Source organism: Carettochelys insculpta, chromosome 1, assembly GCF_033958435.1.
Source record: "Carettochelys insculpta isolate YL-2023 chromosome 1, ASM3395843v1, whole genome shotgun sequence".
Classification (NCBI taxonomy): domain Eukaryota; kingdom Metazoa; phylum Chordata; order Testudines; family Carettochelyidae; genus Carettochelys; species Carettochelys insculpta.
Window position 1 is genome coordinate 213,794,041 of NC_134137.1, and position 18,837 is coordinate 213,812,877.

Genomic DNA, 18,837 nt, shown 5'->3' on the forward strand with positions numbered 1-18,837 from the left:
TAGTAAACACCTATTAGGTAATTCTCTACATGCTTCTGTCTACACAGCATTGTGTTGTATGTGTCCAGGTACTTTGTTCTATGTAACATTAAATGTCTCAAGAAATAGGTCATCCTCCACTTCTTTCAAGGGCTATAGATCCCATTTGTTAATGGGGCTATTTTAATGATTGCCATAGAGAACACTGGATGTTCCAAAACGGATAACATTTATTCAAGTTAATTTAACAGAGTAGGATGACACTAGGTTCAGGGTTTTAAATAATCAAACTTCATTATTTTAGAAATCAGTTGTTTCTTGAAAGTTACTTTCTCTAAGTAAAACTAAGAGGTATGGAATTCCACTAGACTACAGTGCATGGCTCTAGAAAGCAAAGAACCCGAATATGGCAAGATTTATAATCTGTGGCACTGAAGACCATGTGATCTACAAATGTAACCTGAGTCTAACTTTCCCAGGATTTTTCTCTTAAAATATTATTTAGTTCTTATATGGCACTCTTCCTCCGCGGCACTTTAAATATTTTACAAATGAAGGCAAGTATCCATATCCCCCCTTTACAGATGGGGAAACGGAGGTATGGGAAGGCCTTAGCATTCAGAACCTGAGTCAAGGTGTGAAAGTAAACATTTATAGGCAGGTTCTGTCTGTGATTATCATGTGGAAATGGTTCCTGGGCTGCATCATTGATGGTGAGAATGTTTTTCTTTTTTAAGCTACACGCTGGGCTCATGGCCTAGGAAACCTCTGAAAGAATCGTGAGAATTCCATCCTTTGTGCTCTAGCCACACTTGTATATGTGTCATATCAATTAAGTGCAGTTGAGTCAAGAGCTGAAGCAGCAATTGTAATGAGTCTGTCTGGTTTCTTGTATAATAAATGTTCTCATAATTAGAGTCCAGACCCAAATGACCTGTATTTTGGGTGTCGCTAATCCAGGAACACCCAAGGTCTGGACTCTGGCAGACTCTGTGTGCTGCTGCTCCTCCTCCATTTCCCTCCCAGCTCAGGGAACAGCTGTGCCATGACATGCATCTCCATAGCAATGGGGAGAGGGGCAGTGACTTGGCACTGTGGAGGGTGAGGAACCACATGTGTCCATGGGACTGGGTAAGCGTCCCATCCCCATTCCCCTTACGCACTATCCCTCCATCCATGGTCTGAAAAATTCCTTAATCTGGCATACGTTGTTTCCCAAGGTTGCCAAATTAAAGAGGTTCAAGTGTATAAAATTGTTTAGAATGTAGCAGGGGAAATAGATGTATATTAACATAAAGTCATGTTGAACAGGTACTCATCATGAAATTCACCCCGATCAGAAGGGGTCCGCCCACACAGAGCCCTATGCAATGGTCATCTCACTCTAGGCCTAACATGGGGAACTGACCAAAAGATGCATTGAGGTGGGCTCCTTCCTTAAAAAAACCAAACCAAACCCCATCCCTCTGGCAAACTGAACATTCAGCTGGTCCCCGCTGCTAAATCTAAACTGACCAAGTTTAAAATGAGTACATCTGAGCCATAAAGTAGCTGTTCCATGAGAGCCTTCACTCTGGCCACAATGTAAGCTAACTTTAAAAAAGAGGGAGGGGGTGAAAGGAGACAAACTAGCTGCACAAGCACCTCTGAATAATAATATGTCATGAGCCTTTGTTATTGCAAGGTAGTAAGCATTGTTCTCCTGCACCCTTTACCTTCCTTTTATTACCCTTTCTATGTTGCTTTAGTTTGGTTTGAAACTTCTTGAGCTGGACACCCTGTCACACTTTGCCTAAAATTGGCAATGAACCCATATGGTGCTGCATTAATAACCATGCCTGCTGGAATCAAGAATGCTTCCTTATGCCTGTCTTTTAAGATGCTTCGTAATTGTAATAGATGGTGAGCTCTTAGTGTAGTCTACTTGCACCGTCACTGTTGGTAGCTGCAGAAGGAATTAGGTGTTCACATGGAGATTATCAGGTTGGAGACAATAAAACAGGACCTTTCATGTAGAGACAAAATGATAATATCCTGATGATAAAAAAGACTACCACATGTTAGTGGAACTATGTGCAAGGAATGCTGGAAATTTTTTTCATGAAGTAACAATGCATTTTAATTTTTTGTCTCATGTACCTTAGACGGTCTCTAATCTTGGCCAGCATATGTGGGGTTAAATGAAAACCTCAGATTTGTGGGTTTTAGTGAGTCTTAGCAGTAGTTTAACTTCTATGGTTTATTGTTTACTGCTTTGCTCTTATGTCTCAAAGCATGTGTTGGTAAAGTAGCTACAGTATTCAACTTGAATTTCCAAACTGGGTGAGTTCTACCATATTTGGGCATGTCTAGAACTTAGAACATGGCTATCTAGATTAAAAAAAAAACCACTATTTCAAAAACAAAATAGAGATGTTGGTAGGATTCAAAGGGATGACTGATGAAGGACAAAGTACCCATTGACCAGAGGGAAAAGTAGCAATAAAACATGCAGTTAAATTTTAGCCCTGACAAAAGCTGACCTAGGTCAGTTCTGTCACTTTGTGAAACACCTAGGCTGTGTCTAAACTACAAAAAGAACTTCGAAGTTGAGCATCTACGCACACCCTATTTTGAAGTTAAACTTCGAAGTAGGGCACTCCTCCATTCCTGCGAGTACTTCAAACTTCAAAGTTAACTTCAAAGTTAGGGAAAAGGTGTATAGACTCTCTGCTGGTTACTTTGAAGTAGTGCCTAACTTCGAAGTTAACTTCAAAGTTAGTTCCTAGTGTAGATGCACCTTTAGTGAGCTAAAGTAACATTTTAGTCTAAATTTTGTCAATAATAAGCAGGGATTTACCTTCAAAATAGGTTTGGTTCCAGTCCTATGATCCACATGGCATTTCTGGTAGGAAATATTCTGACTGTGTGAAAAGATTCTTTTAGTTAAATTAGAATTTAGTGCTGGTAATGAACATCTGAGCCAACTCTCGAGTTAGAAGTTTTCTCTCTGTAAAATGGAATGGCACAAGCAGTAGCAGTGCAAGTTTCTCCCATACGCATGCCGCAGTGAAACCTAACTCTGATCCTCTGCTGGCATTGCCTCCAAGGGCAAAAGCACAATTCAGCCTTCATAATCAGTTGTGGGACTTTGGAAATTGGGAAAAATGGTTTCCCTGTCTCTTTCCTACCACAAAGTTGCCAAAAATAGTACAAAATAACACTACTCTGGTGGCTTTCATAATCTGGACCCCTGCCAATTTAATGAGATGGGCCATCAAACAGCCATGCGATGGTAATGGCATTGCATGCCTAGTCGGTTGAATTGATTGAGAAGTGGTTGCCAGCACTAGTGGAGGGGAATGGGAGAAAGATCAGGGTTAGTGTGCCTTCTGGACCAGTCAGTCACAGGAAAGAATCCTCCTACAGTCCAACATGTTAGAAATTAATTTTTGTATTTAACGGAGTTGGAGAGTAAGAAAGGCATGTTAGTGGCATATTAGTTAAAGCCTCATCCAAAGGGCATGGAAATCAAGGGGTCTTTTCGTTGATTTCTATGGGCTCTGGATGAGGCCACATTTATAGTTATTTCACATACAAAGACATTAATTCTTGAAAGTCATGTGCCCAAAACTTTACAAAGGCAGACTTTAGGTTGTCGGTGCAATCATCTTCCAACTTGCACAGGAACTTATAGATGATCCTGTAAAGACTCCTACATCATTCAGCACCCTAATGACTGTGCTCACTGAGCTGAGTGGTTCAGTATTACTTACCGTCCCTCTGTGTGTTTCCATGCCTTGCTTACTCTCCAACCCATGTGCTCAATACAAAAATTAATTTCTTTTAAATTTCTTTTGCTGCACTTGGTAGAAAAAAGCCACTGGAAAAGAGGGGAGTTCTTAAGGTGAAGGAATAGAACAGGCTCACGAGAGCCAGGTTCAAATCCCTACCGTCATTACAGCTACTGAGTAACAGATTTTTGAATCTCTGTCCATTCCAAAAAACATTGTTTTGTCAGAGTGTTTAGAAATTTCCTCCAGGTTAAATTAAAAAAACATTAAACAGTTGTTTGAAACCAACATAGTATGAAATATTCCTTTCAAAGAATGTTGAAATATTTCCTCAACTATTGGAATTCCTGAGTGTGTTTCCTCCCCCAACCTCGTGCCCCGCCACCATGAACATTTTGGTGAAAATATGAATGTGTGAAATATTTCTAGGTCACAAAATCTATATTTTCTTCTGCAAAATGTTTAAATGAAAAATGTCACCTAGCTCTAGTTGTGGACTTCCTGTACTGTGTTGTGGCAAGCTCATTTCCCCATCTATAACATGGGGATACTTACTTTGGCCTACTGTCTGTCTTTTGTGGAAAGAATGACCTTTGATTATGTCTACACTTACGGTGCAATGCACAGGACATACACTCCATGGACCCCAGCCCAGGTTTAAAGAGCGATATAGACAGAGAGGCACTGCTTAGGCCAACGGTGCAACAACAGGACACGCAAGAACCTTAAGGGCAGTACTCTACAAACTCTCTCTATATGCCCAAGCAGTGCCTCTGTATAGCACTGAAGTGTCCCACTGCTGGAGCTTTTATCTCAGCACAGAAATTTCCCAGGGTGAAGAGGGATGAGGAGGGGTTAGCAGGGATAGGCTCTTGCTTATTTTGTTTGTTTGTTTGTTTTACTGTTGGACACTGCAGCATGGATGCAGCCTGCTTTTCACTGTGGTGTATAGCTTCACATGCTCTACACACCACCACCAGTGTAGCTAAGGTCCCTTAACATATTTAAAGTACAATGGGGCATGGCTCCTGTTTGGAACCAGTAAACATGATAGTAGTACAAGCTGTCACACCATTTATATTGAAAATCTGGTGACATACAAGGTCTCTTTCTCCTGAAAGGGTTAATGATTCTGTAACCATTAAAAAGTTTGAAGGGAGTGTGGAAATGAAAATAGAAAGAAAACTGTACCTATCCTATTTCAGAGATGAAGTGATGAAATATTTTCTTGTGTACAAACAATAACCTTGTTAATTCAGAAGACTAATAAGATCAAACACCAGCTCTACATCATTATGATTCTATTGATTTTCTGACTTACAGAGGTCTCCAAAAGGAAAATCAAACCTGAGATGTCTGTCAGTGATTACCAATCTTGCTGTGAATAAGCTTGGCACAATTTGATTTTTATTCATCATTTTGACAACGTTTATTTTAAGCATTTTTTTTTCCTATTTGTATCTATTTAAATGTTTACCTTTTCAGAAAAAAAAAAAGAGGAGGACAGACAATTATTTAATGACAGGGGACCTAGTGATTCAAAAAGTTAAAACACTCATCAACATCACATGTTGAAGTGTATGAAGAAAATAGCCTTAAATTTGACTTCACAAGCAGCATTCTCCTAACTTTGCCCATCTGAAAAGTTTCATTATTAATGGAGACGTGTGTTCATTAGTTTGTGCATGTACAGTGATATCAGTCTGACATTTACTGCTTAAAAAAAGAAAAATCTAATCCTTCCAAACCTATTTATAAATAAACTTCTGTGCTGATGGGGATTTAACATGTAAACTCTAAGCAGTTGATTGCAAACTTTAAGTACCAAACAAAAGCATTTTGCTCTTTCTGCAGCTGCTGTATTTGATGCTGGTGTTTCCTTTGCAAATGCTGTAAGTAACACGTGATGATAAACATTAGAAAGCAAAACTGTCTGTAGCCCATGCCCAACTCTATTGTTTTGAATTGCCTAATGGAACACCTGGGTATGGTTTCTGATCTTATACTCTTGTTCCTTAAACCTCTGGGATTTAATAAATGGACATATTGCATAGCCTTGTGGCACCACTTCACTAATCCAAAACCTTTAAAACCTAAGTCTTTGGGATTCATTTTCACTAAACTCAACCTTAAGGCATTAATGCTCAAGTATAAGATGCTTTAGGTTGTTGTATGATATGGTTATTCAAATGAAGCAGCAAAATAGAGACTTTCCTAATGTTTAAGGCCACCAAGGTCCCAATCCAAATGTGTGGAAATAATTTGTTTGCAGAGTTTTCATCTATGCCTTTTAATTGAGCTTCACATCATAATTTCTCTAAGCACATGTTACATGTTAATGGGAAAGCCATTAATAGAGAATTCAGTCCTTTACTCAGCTGAGCACGTTGGCCGTTACCTAGTAAGATAAGTCCTTCAGCACTTTGTGTAACACATGCGATAGAACTCAGCATCTTGGAATATCACGCTCAGATGAAAGTTTGAGGTATTGTCTGCATAAACGTATAATTTGAGGCATGGTGGTATTGAATTGCCCCCCATCACTAACTTTCTGTGCACTGAGGCTGTTTAAACTGCGGGCTTCTGTCAAGAGACTGGCAGGGTCTTGGCAGAAGTCTGCTGCATCGGAAGTGTTCTGCCAACATCCCTGTACATCTCATTTCACGATGAAGGGATGTCTCAGGAGTGGGGGTTTTCCCAACATTTGGTCCTATCTGAATGGTCAAATGTTGGGAAAGCCTCTCCTGGCAGAACTGTCGGCAAGAGATACACAAGTTGCGTACCACATTTGTGTATCTTTTGGCGACAGTTCTTGGCAATGTAGATGTAGCCTGAGTGTCCATGTGGACCCAGCTGATGTGCACCAGTGGTTCCTTATTGCATTTTAGTTCTACCCTGCATTGGAATAGGAGCTGAAGTAAGGCTTGGTCTACACTAAGCAGGTAAGTTAACTCCATATAAAGAATTCTAGCTATGGCAATTGCTTAGCTAGAATCAACTTAACTTCAATCGACTAACTTGGCTGTCCACACAGAGGGAGTTTGATAGGAGAAACTCTCCCATCAACTACCTCCCTTATTCCTCACAAAAGAAAGGAGTACGGGGTCAAATGCTGACCCCTGATATTTTGATTCTGTGCATCCCTACCAGGCATGCAAAATCAAACTCCGGAAGACTGACCCTCACCAGGTTGAGCTTCCCAGAAGTGTTGATGTAGCCTAAGTGTACCAAGGAATGGTATGTTACAGCACATTAGCAGGATACAAACGGACATGAAGTGCACAGCTGCTTAATTCAAGGTAAATTCACACCCTAGCTTGCTGTGAATTTAGGAAGCCGTAGGACACTGCTTCAATGAAACTGGAGATCAGCCAGTACAAACCAATATTTAGTGTCACTCTTACTATCTGGGGTTTGTTTTGGCTTAGATTTCCAGTAGATCTAGTCTCAAGACTTCAGCAGTAATAAAATGGGAACAAGCCATTATTTTCAATCTTTGATTTCAACACAGTCTGTGTACGTATCGCCCCTTTTGCAGGTAAGGCTAGTAATGCAAAGGAATTGTGATTTTCACCTGTTGACTTAACAACTGTTGCACTCTGATTTGGAAGCAGCTCTTTTTAGCTTGAAAAGGTGAGTGAGGCAGGATCTTTCACTGGACCATCTTCTGTTGGCGAGAAAGTCAAGCTTTCTAACACAGAACTGTCTTCTGGTGATTTTTCTCTAATTGGCATGCTGTGAGAGAACATTTGCAGGTATGTTAAACATCAAAGTTCTTTACATAGCTGTTTTGGCAGTTAGTGGGGAACAGAGGTCTGACTTTCTCATATTAAGCTATCTACACAAGAAGTGTCTGATGATTAAATATTTTAGCAAAGAAAAGTATATCATACTTTTCATCTGCAGGTATTAATGCAGATTATTCACAATAATTTAACTTATTAATGACCTGTAGAGAAGTATTTACACATTTTACACCTGTGAAAATTAAGCCATGCATATTAATTAGTCCACCCAAAGTCCCACAGTCCATGGTTGAGATACAAATATATCCCAAGAGCTCAAATTCCAAATACTTGGTTCTGGGTTGAGGTTTCATAGGAGGGTGAATACGTTGGGCATTTTCCATAGGACGATTGCAGAATGCTTTTTCAAAAATAATGTATTAGTCACCACAACTCCTTGGCAAAGCTGCAGTTGTTCCTGCTCTGAGGTACTGATTGTGACCAACCCATTGCCACAAAATGTATCAGTGGTAAAACTGGAACTAGAAACCTGCTCTGTGTTCCCAGTCCTGTGCCATGATCATAAGCCTCTCCCTATTGTCTGCTCCTATAAGGCAGATGCCTTCTAAGAACAGCAAGGGCCTATCCTGATAGGTAAAGAATTTGAGACCAGGTCTACACTAGACCTGAAATTCAATCCTAGATACACAATTCCAGCTATGGCAATTGCGTAGCTGGAATCAATGTATCTACAATTGACCTACCTGGTCATCCTCACTGAGGGAGGTTGATGGGAGAAACTCTCCCTTTGACCTCCCTTATTCCTTGCAATAATGAGTACAGGGGTCAACTGTCAAGTCTTAGTTTGATTTCTATACATCCCCCCCAGGCGGTGAAATCGAACCCTTGTAGATCGGCCCTGACTGGGTCAATCTCCCAGTAAGCGTAGATGTACCCTCAGAAATCGGTCTGTTCTCTGACTAAAATGCATGCATTCTACATTTCAGTGTTGCCATGACATAGCTCTTGCATTCAGTTAAATTGCTTCTTGGAACACATGGCAAGAGATTATTAATGCAATATGGTGATCCCATCTTCATCAGCTGTTACATAAATGCCCATGACTACTACATGAAATGCTATTTTTAATCAGTTTGAACAGGAAGCTTGAAATCGGAATGTAAAAAGATGGTCTGCTGAGATCCAACCTGTCTTGCTGGAGTGGCACATACGAAGAAGCTGAATCTGTGTGAACAGAATTCCATGGGTGCAGGTTAAAACTTTACATACCCAGTTTGTGAAGGCAATGAATTCATCAGCTGTCCCAGTCAGCCCTGGTGTAGGGCACAGGGTGGGGGAGGCCTAATCTTCATTATACCAGGTTCACTAGAAACCTCACATCAGTGGTCAAAATTAGAGCATCCCCTCAGGGCTGGTTCAGGCAGGCCCTCAGTATCGGGGGGGGGGCACTGCCTAGCTTTGTCCATGACCGGATTTACCTTTCTCATACTGTCATGTATGGCAAATGATATAACAGATGTAAGGGGAAAACCTGATGGAAATCACACTTTTACCAACATTTTTGTTTTAAAAAATGGCTGTTTCCAATAAAGTCTGTCGAGAAAGATTAGAGCTAAGGTGAGCTGTATGTAGCATAAGGATCTCTAGAGAACCAGAGCAGCAAGTGCTGCCAAAAATCACTGAATGGGATGTGTGGGTTTCTTCCTCACCCTTATTCCTGTACTGGACATCTAATAATCATAAGCAATAGCTATACCTAGGGCCCTACCACATTCGCTGTCTCTTTTTGGTCAATTTCACAGACATGGGGCTTTAAAAATCAGTAATTTCATTATTTCAGCTATTTAAATCTGCAATGTCACACTATTGTAATTGTTGGGGTCCTGACCCCCAAAGGAGCTGTAGGACGGGGAGGAGGGCAAGGTTACTATAGGGGGTTTAGTGGAACTGTTACCCTTCCGTACTGTTGCTACTGCCAAGGCTGCTTTCAGACTGGGTAGATGAAGAGTGGTGGCTGTTGGCTGGGATCTCTGTTCTGAAGGCAGAGCTGCTGTCAATGGCAGTGCAGAAGCAAGGATGGCATGGCGTGGTATTGCCACCCTTACTTCTCTACTGCTGCTGGCATAGTGCCACCTTTTAGAGCTGCGTGACCAGCCACAAATTGCTGTTTTCCAGCCGCCCAGCTAGGAAGTCAGCCCAAGTAAGGGTGGGAATACTATGATGCTCCTAAAATAACCTTGCAAAGCCTTGCAATTCATGCAAAGCCTTCCCTGTCTAGGACTGGCTGCTTTTATAAACTGATTGTTCCATTTAGACTGAATAGAGTCTGTCCAAACATTACACGACTCTTTCAGTTCTCTGGTAGTCAAGTTGCAGATAACACCAAGTAGCCTCGGCAGAGGTTCCAGGGTTAGGGTCCATCATCATCTCCATCATGCTAGTTGCAGGGCAGTGCAACATTAATAGATCTAAATCACTTTTCCATTCCAACTTCAGAATGCCCAACAAAGTCAGCTCTCTGGCCATCTATCTGCTTTCCTGGATCTAGGGGTCACACTAGCCAGAAGCCACCAGTATATATAATCCATCATGAAGATACAGAGATCTGCACCAAGAACCAGTTATATTACTTGTTCCAGTTCTGGTCCTTCTCTGACCCTGTCTACATTAAGGAAATTCTGGTGAACTATATCCATGTGCAGTTACATCAGGATGAGCCCTGGTTGCTGGATGCATTGCACCACATTAAAGCAGCCTTTGTGCCTGTGCAGTTTAATTCAGTAATGCAGTGAAGTAAACTGCATTATTCCACCTTGCACTGGTACAATTTATCTGTAATCCATACAAGTGAAACTGCCCAGAATATAGGTGGCTTCAGACTGAACTAGATATAGGTAAAAGGGATTATTTATCAACTGGCGTTGGGTTTCCCAAAACAAAGAGTTGGTTCAGATCTGGGTAACAGAGTTCTGGTGCAGGGAGACTAAAGAAATGTTTTGCTAGCTAGTCAATTTCTAGCTCCCTGACAGAGCAGTTGGGCAGACAAAATAGTTACTGTTTCCATGAAGTCTTAACAGTGTCCTGAAACTACTGGTGCTACCTGGTTGTCCTCAACTCCCTTCTCTACTCAAGCATCCCAGTGTGCAATGGACTGAAGCAGGCCAGAAATTCTGCTTCTGACTTCTCCCTATTTTGTTCAATGTGGGGAAGTTTGTTAAAGATTTTTGTGAAAGCGTATAAAATGTGAAACAAAGAACCTCGGAGAGCCAAACAATACCCAGCAGATAGTTCTGAGCTTGGATGGCTAGTCTGAGCCCCTGCCTCTGCTATAATGCCAACATTGGGGTTGTTTTTTAGCACACTAACTTGAGTCATGCTTCTGCAATCTCACTCCCAGCTGGAGTGTAGACATACTATATAGACTGTAGATGCATGTTGAAATGATTGTTTATCTAGTCAGCTGCTTAAAATGCTAATGTGGCATGACTGAGACAAGTGCTGTTTGCCTTTCAAAGGGAAAGAAGAAAAGAATCATCCTCTGTGTGTGTGTGTCAGAGAGAGAGAGACTCCAGCAGATTTTTCCATATGGCAATAATGCAAAGATCAAAAGGTTGCTAAAGCCTAATTGCCTAGTTTACCTCTGCAGTTAGAATGCTCTTGGTTTTCTTTTTCAATGTAAGCCTTTTAGTTCATCCCTGCTTCTCAGCAAGATCCGAAACGTGAGATTTAGAGGCAGTCAGTATTTATTTAAGACTTGGAACACAAGGTAGTATGTCTTGTAGAAAGATACTCTGCTCCGTCTTGGGCATTGTGAAGAAATTGGCTACATAGAGGGATTTATCTAAGAGTTCTAAGAATGGCAGCTGCAGTCATGATTATTTCTCCTAACACTCTTATTATCCACAAAACAGGGGTCAAATGGCTTAACTGTATGTTTACACTGATCTGAACTGGGAGAATGTCTGGCACACACTTTCCTATAATACTAAATACTTCATAAATCTCTGAGTCTCGGATCCTAATTCCAATTGAGTTTGATGGAAGTGAAGCACCTGCTGGGATTCTGGGCCTGAAATCCTTAGACTGAATCACGAATACTGAGCCTCAATCCTGTCCATAAGACAGACAATTACATCTGTTTTACAGCTGGGTCAAGAGACTAGAGAAGTCAGATTGGCTATCTATGGTAGCATTGTGGGCTTCATCTCTCACATCTGTCTTTATTTTGAGTAGTTACTTCTGATTAACTTGACAGTAACTGTGAGCAAAAAACAGTGAACCAGTGGCAGAGTGAGAATAAAATTTAGAAATCCTAAAGACAGTACCTTGTGCGACCGTAAGAGCACCCCAGTGCCAGCTGGCACAGGATTAAAGATATATATATCCAAAAGATGGCGTATAAAATGGGAAGCCCCATAACTCACATCATACAAGAATGTTAATGATCAGTGTGCATGCTAAACCCACAAACCACTGTATGGATTGGTGCTGGAACTGAGTTCTCAAAATATATTTGGCAAACAGTGCCCAAGCCATGCTTGCTCCAGACAGTGGAATGTGGTTCCACCATCCTGAATGTCTCCAGGGTAAAATAAGAAGCTATGATCAATAACTAAAAGCAAGGTAAACAAAGCCATTTGGAGAACAAGAAGGGGGAAAGGTGGCCATTTAACAATCCCCATATGGGATAGAGACTGCACTCCCAGAAAACCTCCCTGTCTCTTGAAATAGGATCAATGAACTTTGGGAAGATATAAGCAGGGAGGAAAAAAAAGAAACATTTAGGGCATCTTCCATCTGAGGAGGCAAAGCCATGTGCTGGTCAGTTTCCTGGGTCCTGCAAGCAACAGGGAGATGGGAAACAAGCAGCAGCCTGGTTCCCAACACCCTACTGCTTGTGGTACCCAGGAAACTGACCAGATCATGGCTGGTCAGTTTCCCAGTTCCCACCAGTGCAGGACAGCTGGGAACCAGGCTACCGCTCGGTTCCCAGCTCCCCTCCCCTGTAGAGTCGGGACACTGAATAGGGCAGCAGGGTAGCCAGTTTCCTGTCAGCAGCATGGCTGGAGGAAGGTAGGGAGAAGGGGCTCTTGGCAGGCTGACAGCCACAGAGCAGCTTCAAGGTGTGCTTAAAGTGAGTTATGTGCAACTTGAAGCTGTGTGTTTTGAGGGTTTACTGTACTTGCTGGGCAAGGTTTGGCCTGTGGAGTCCTGAAGAGTTCGCTGGCATGGAAGGTAAGCTCATGTGCCAGGAGAGCTGATACACTCCTTAGCAGCTGCAAAACTCTAGATGCTGAGGAGAGGAGTAACACAGTAACTCTCAATTCAGGGAACTGCCGCAGATTATCTTGCTTGCTCCAAACCATAAACACTTCTGTTCACTTCAATGAAAGCAATGCTGGGTTGCTTTGACAATCCTATAGCCTCTCCCCAATTCGAATGGAGCTTGTTGGTGAACAAGGCCATGCTCACGTATTTTTAATGGCACAGCACGCCATTGGAGAATGCAGAAATTTGTTGTCCACTGAGCAAACTGGCAGGGATGTGAAGTTTCAGCCAGTATACCATGGAAAGCAGATCATTTGTGAGGACAGTGGATAATGGGACAGATGCACCTTTTCCATGAAGAACTCATCTCATGTCTTAATTTTGTTATAAAACAGCAGAAATGTAGCATTTTAAAGACTAACAAAATGATTTATTTAGTGATGAGCTTTCATGGGACAGACCCACTTCATCAGATCAATTTCATTCCAATACACACTGACATAAGTACAGAGGCCAAAAAAACCTGCAATAAAAGCTGACAAATCAAATAGGATTGAAGGAGGAGGGTGAGGGGTGGAGGTATGTTAATTGTCCTATCTGAGATAATTACGAGCATCAAAGGAAGGGGAGCAGTCCTTGTAATGTGTGAGGTAATTGATGTCTCTGTTCATACCACGTGTTAATGAATCGAATTTGAATATGAACTCAAACTCACAAATTTATTGTTCTAATCTGTTTTTAAATTCTTCATGCTCTAGGACACAAATTCTCAGGTCTTTAACAGAATGGCCCACTCCATTGAAGTGGCTGCTGATGGGCTTATGTGTATTGATGTTGTTTCCTGTGTTGCTTGATGTTTCCTGTATTCATTTATTCTTTGGTGAAGGTTTTGCCTAGTCTTTTTGCCTAGCCTGTCTAAAATATATATAGTACATTGTTGGCACATAATGGTATATATAATGTTGTTAGAAGTGCACAAAAATGTGCCTTTGATATTGTAACTAACATGTTTAGGTCCAGTGATGGTATCCCCAGAATAAATATGTGGACAAAGTTGGCAGCAGGGTTTGTTGCAAGGAAAAGTTCCAGGATTATTATTACTGTCGTGTAGCCTGTGATGGCTGGTAAGAATCTTTCTCAGGTTAGGAGGTTGTCCTATAGGAAAGGACAGGCCTGTCACCGAGAGCCTTCTGGAGTTGGAGCATCCTGATCCGGAATAGGTTGTACGTTTTTAATGAGATGTTGCAGGGGTTTGAGTTGGGGGCTATAGGTGATGGCAAGCGGTGTTCTGTCATTGATCTTCGTGGGCCTATCTTGAGTAGCTGGTTTATGGGTATTCATCTGGCCCTGTCAATTTGTTTTTTACTTCTCCAGGTAGGTAATTCAGTTTTATAAATGCTTGGTAGAGATCTTGTAGTTTTCGGTCTCTGTAAGTAGAATCAGAGCAGATGCAATTGTATGTAAGGGGTTGACTGTAAATGATGGATCATGTGGTGTGAGCTGGATGGAAGCTGGAGGCATGTAGGGAAGTGGAGCAGTCAGTGAGTTTCCAGTAGAGAGTGGTGTCGATGTGGCCATCAGTGGTTTGTACTGTGGTATCCAGGAAGTGTATTTCTCACGTGGAATAGTCAAGGCTGAGATTGATGGTAGGATGCAGGTTGTTAAAATCTCTGTGGAATTCTTCCAGAGTCTCTTTACCGTGGGTACAAATGATAACGATGTCATTGATGCAGTGTAAGTAAAAATAACTTGGACATTATAATCAAGCTGGCTGAGAAAAGGGGTGCTATCATCATCATGAATAAGTCAGATCATGAACAGGAGGCAGCTAGACAACTATCCAACACCACATTTTACAGACCTCTTTCCTCAGATCCCACTTTGGAATTCCAAAAGAAACTATACCATCTACTTCAAGAACTCCCTGCTTCTACTAAAGACCAAAATCACTCAGACACACCATCTGAGCCCTGACCTACATTATTCTATTTACTGCCTAAAAGCCACAAACCTGGAAACCCGGGACGCCCTATCATTTCACATATTGGCACCCTTACTGCCAGACTATCCAGCTGTTGACTCCCTCCTCAAACCCTATGCCACCAGCACTCCTAGCTATCTTCAAGATACCACTGGCTTCCTGAAGAAATTACAAAACATTGGAAACATTCCTGATAAATCCATCCTTGCCACCATGGACATAGAGGCTCTTTACACCAACATTCCACATGAAGATGGACTACAAGCTATCAGGAATGCCATCTCTGATGTTACCACAGCAAATCTGGTGGCTGACCTATGTAACTTTTTTCTTAACCACAATTATTTCTAGTTTGGGGACAAATTATACCTCCAGATTAGCAGCACTGCTATGGGCACACGCTTGGCCACACAGTATGCTAACATTTTTATGGCTGATTTAAAACAATTCCTTAGCTCTTGTCCCCTGTTACTCTTCCTTTACTTACTCTATATCAATGATATATTTATAATTTGGACCCACAGTAAAGAGACCTTGCAAGAATTCCACAAAGATTTGAACAACCTGCATCCTACCATCAATCTCAGCCTTGACTATTCCACACAAGAAATACATTTCCTGGATACCACAGTACAAATCACTACATACCTATATGCCTCCATGTAGCTCCACTCCAGCTTCTGTCCAGCTCACACCACATGATTCATTGTTTATAATCAAGCCCTTAGATACAATCGCATCTGTTCTGATCCTGCTGACAGAGACTGAAAACTACAAGACCTCTACCAAGCATTCATAAAACTGAATTACTGAATTCTTCTGAATTACTGAATTCTTCTGGAGATACCATCCCTTGACCTAACCATGTTAGTTACAAGATCAAAGGCACATTCTTGTGCACTTCCAGCAACGTTATATATGCTATTATGTGCCAACAAAGCTCTGCCACTATGTATATTGGACAGACTGGACAAAACCTTTGCCAAAGAACAAATGGACACAGAGCAGCCATCAAACTCAATACACGTAAACCAGTCAGTGAACACTTCAGTGAAGTGGGCCATTTTGTTAAAGACCTGAGAATTTGTGTCCTGGAACATAAAGAATTTAAAAACAGATTGGAGTGAGAAATTTTGTGAGTTGAAGTTCATATTCAAATTCAACACATTGACATGTGGTATGAACAGAGACATCTATTACCTCACACATTACAAGGACTGCTTCCCTTCCTTTGATGCTCATAATTATCTCAGACAGGACAATTAACATCCCCCCCATCCCGCACCCCCCTTTAAATCCTATATGATTTCTCAGTTTTTACTGTTTTTTTTTTTTTGTTTTGTTTTTTTGGTCCTCTGTACTTATAAATGTCAGTCTGTATTGGAAATGAGATTGATCTAATGAAGTGGGTCTGTCCCACGAAAGCTCATCACAAAATAAATCATTTTGTTAGTGTTTAAAGTGCTACATTTGCGCTGCTTTGTTTTGGTGGAGTGCAGACTAACACAGCTACCTCTCTGTTCATTTCATAATGTTTAGGGTTGACTTACAATTGTAATCAAAACATGAGAGCATATGATTAGGCCTGATCTTTCACTGGAAGTAAAACATGTTTTCAGCTTGCCATTGAGGAATAAAAAGCTTCTTAAAACCACTAACCAGCCCAGATCCTCAGAGGTGTTCAGTTGCTTAATTGCTATCTTAATCCATGGGAATTAGATGCCTAGATGCTTTAAGGATTGGGCCTTGTTGCCTCTGAGTGGCCAATATATTATGTGTTAGGAAGTGTCTATTTGGGTTTTGTAATTTTGAGCCTGTTTGGGGATTGGGCTCCTCCCACCAGCATTTCCTTAGTCATGACCTGTTAATAATCCTGCTTTTATATTAGGGATGGTGATTGTATAAATGGTAGTTAGGAAAATGGTGGCAATTTATAAAGATGCAGCTTGCACCCTGGCAGGACCAAAGATGTTACTGGACCAAAGAGCCCTGGGCTAAGGAGGTAATTAGGCTGAGGGTCAATGGCTGGGAACCTGGCTGCGCAGGGGCCCAGCAACAGAGTGGCCAGTGGCCCTGTGCAGGAAAGCCCAGTGGGGCCTGTATCCCTGGTGGTGGGGCTGCATTGGCAACCTGGCTGGGGTCTCCCAGGGTTGGGCCACATCCAGCCTCAGCTGGAAGCTGGTGCCCCCTGGTCTGGGGCCAGATCCAGCAGCCCAGCCACATGCAGCTCTGGGGCCACCTCTGGCTGCAGCTGGAGCCAGCACTCCTGGGGCCAGCGAGGGCTGCATCCAGCTGGGCCAGGGCTATGTCCAGGGCTGATGCCAGTGACCTGGAATTAGGCCAGGGCTGCTGGACTGGGGCTGGAGCTGGCCTCCATGGGGCTGGCAGCTGGGGCTGCATCCCAGGTTGTGGCCGTGTTCTAGGTCGGGGTAAGGAGGCTGCTAGGGCTAGAGATGGCGGGACTGGAGGCAGAGTGCCCAGCAGGGAGGAAGCAGAGCAGGTGGCAGGATGGGGCAGCAGGCTGAGGGGCCTGAAGCATAGGACCTCCGTTTGTCTGGTAAACTCCATTGTTGGGGATTGGTCAGGTCCTGAGGGCACCAGATGAGGGAGGTGCAACCTGTAATTTAAAAAGTTTAATTCCACTTCAGAAGCAGAAGAAAAAAAGAAATTCTGTCTGTTCCAGGACCACACACAGTGTAATGTTCCCTTCAGCAAGATAATGACCATACCACTGACTACCCCTTTTCTTAGTGTTGCTGTACGCGGTTCCCACTAGTGGCAGGGTGGCCGAGTGGCTAGGCCCCTGTAGTGCCTACGGGACTGTGGTGTAGGCCTTCAACCCACACCCTAGAGACTGTAGTGTTAGTTTGGGGCATAGACCTGACGGCCTAGTTTCCTCTCCTTAGGGGGAAGGTTCCCTGGGGTTCTCCCCATTTTAGCCTGGGGGAGAGTTTGGAGGCTGCATCCTCCAGCAGCTGACCCAGCAGCGGCTCAGGACCTGTGAGTGTCAGAGCCAGCTCCTGCCTCTTGGCTGGTCAGCCCTGAACTGGGCTAGCTTCTCTCCTTTTATCCTGCCTCCAGGCCTGACACTGGCTGCAGGTGAAATGAGGTGGGGCTAATAGGGCAAATAGGCTCTATTCAGCCCCTGCACTGCTAGGCCTCCTTCTCAGTCCCTTACAATTGTGTATACCGCACAACCTCACCACAGAAATGAAAATCATTGCCTCTCGAGGATACAGCCATGCAAGGTTATGCAAGTATTCAGGCCCTGATAATTAATTGTTTTGAGGCTTACCGGCTCACTGTCCTTACAGAAAAGCTGGGCGTTTTGTTACGCTTATGTCTTAGCTATACTTCCACCACTACCTACACACAACATCTGTTAGATTATTTGTCAAGCATAAGCTTGTGTTGTGACCAAAGATCTAATTAACTACAATAAATTAAGCTATTTCTGCATTTGCCCAGTGTATAAGGAACTGGAAGCATATTGCTTGGCAACTATGAATTCTTTTCCACCTGGTGATTCAAAAACTAACTGTTCTTAGCGGTGCTTTCTGTCAGAGACCAATACAGAGTCACAGTGCCACCTAGGGACTGTACAAAGATTCAGAAAGGCTTTTTAGCTCTGATTTCAAATAAATAAATAGCCTTCAAGGCTTTGCATGTGCGCACAATCAGGTTTCTTTGCTGTCAGAACAAAACAATTCACTGTGAGAATGACTTTTACTCATCAATTTTGGCCAGTGACCCATAACCATTTCCAAGTGCACCTTGACACTCTAACGTTACAAATTAGTCCCAAGTGGATGAAAAGTTAAAAAGGCAAGAAAAGACTTGATATAGTCATATGGTTAACAGTCGTTTTAAGGACTATATTGCAGTCACAGATGGTGACGTCAGTGTGTAGTCATTTTGGGCATTGGAATTGGTACAGCTGAAGCGTGTTGTCTTGCCTCAGCTGGTTTCCATTGGCTTGAAGAAATCCACTCTGTGTGCCTTGCCTTCTCTGAAGTTCTTTGTGGTGAAAATGTATATATTTGGATTTCAGAGTCTCGTAAAAGTACGTCTTGGCAGAAATGTACCATTA